This window comes from Rutidosis leptorrhynchoides, chromosome 10, assembly GCF_046630445.1.
Source record: "Rutidosis leptorrhynchoides isolate AG116_Rl617_1_P2 chromosome 10, CSIRO_AGI_Rlap_v1, whole genome shotgun sequence".
Classification (NCBI taxonomy): Eukaryota; Viridiplantae; Streptophyta; class Magnoliopsida; order Asterales; family Asteraceae; genus Rutidosis; species Rutidosis leptorrhynchoides.
In genome coordinates this window covers 223,497,806-223,498,890 of record NC_092342.1, presented here as the reverse complement: position 1 = coordinate 223,498,890, position 1,085 = coordinate 223,497,806, and the positions used below count along the sequence as shown (strand labels likewise).

The window sequence follows — 1,085 nt, the reverse complement described above, 5'->3', positions numbered from 1 at the left end:
TCAAGACATCTAGCCAACATTGTCGCCGTTAATTTTTCTTTAGAATCGTCATCTACTTGACCAAGTACTCCAATTCAAATTTCCGATAATCCATTTTTTGAACCCGACCTCACAATTGAGAACCCGAAGAATATTCAAGGACAATTCAGATATCCTGAACCACTAATCATTCCTCCTGAACCACAAACCATTAAATCAGAATCCTCTAGTGATTCGTATTCAACAATTTCAAATATGGAAGTAACTGAACCTCTAAGTATGGAAGACCGAATGAGAGTCACACGCACGGGCCAAGGCCACGCCATTATTAAACCAGATATTAATGCGTCAGATTATGAAATCAAAGGACAAATCCTACACATGGTAACTAATCAATGCCAATATAGTGGTACGCCAAAAGAAGATCCAAACGAACATCTTCGAATATTTAATAGGATTTGTACTCTATTCAAAATCAGAGAAGTTGAGGATGAACAGATCTATCTCATGTTATTCCCCTGGACTTTAAAAGGAGAAGCCAAAGATTGGTTAGAATCGTTACCTGAAGGGGCGATTGACACATGGGATGTTTTAGTTGAGAAATTTCTTAAAAGATTCTTTCCGGCATCTAAAGCCGTGAGACTTCAAGGAGAAATAGTTACGTTCACACAAAAGCCCAATGAAACATTATATGAGGCGTGGACAAGATTCAGAAAGTTGTTGAGAGGATGTCCGCAACATGGTTTAGATACTTATCAAATAGTACAAATATTCTACCAAGGTGTCGACGTCGCTACACGAAAATACATCGATATAGCAGCTGGTGGTTCCATTATGAAGAAAACTGTTACTGAAGCTTACAAAATCATTGATAACACAGCCTCCCACTCGCATGAGTGGCATCAAGAGAAATATATTTTTCGTTCATCTAAAGCGGCTAGAGCCGATTCTAGCCATGACTTTGATTCCGTTTCCGCAAAAATAGATGCTTTCGAGAGACAAATGGAAAAGATGACTAAAGATATTCACGCAATACGAATCAGTTGTGAGCAATGCGGTGGACCACACTTAACGAAAGATTGTCACATTGAACAAACGATGGAACA

The 1,085-nt window shown here is 38.7% G+C and overlaps 1 non-coding gene across 1 annotated transcript; it reads right to left on the bottom strand.

Annotated features, from left to right (window-relative positions):
• Window positions 1-618: 618 nt before the first annotated feature.
• LOC139874049 (small nucleolar RNA R71) lies at window positions 619-725 on the bottom strand. The gene has a single exon (XR_011767752.1). It is a non-coding gene; the product is annotated as a small nucleolar RNA R71 (small nucleolar RNA).
• Window positions 726-1,085: the final 360 nt, after the last annotated feature.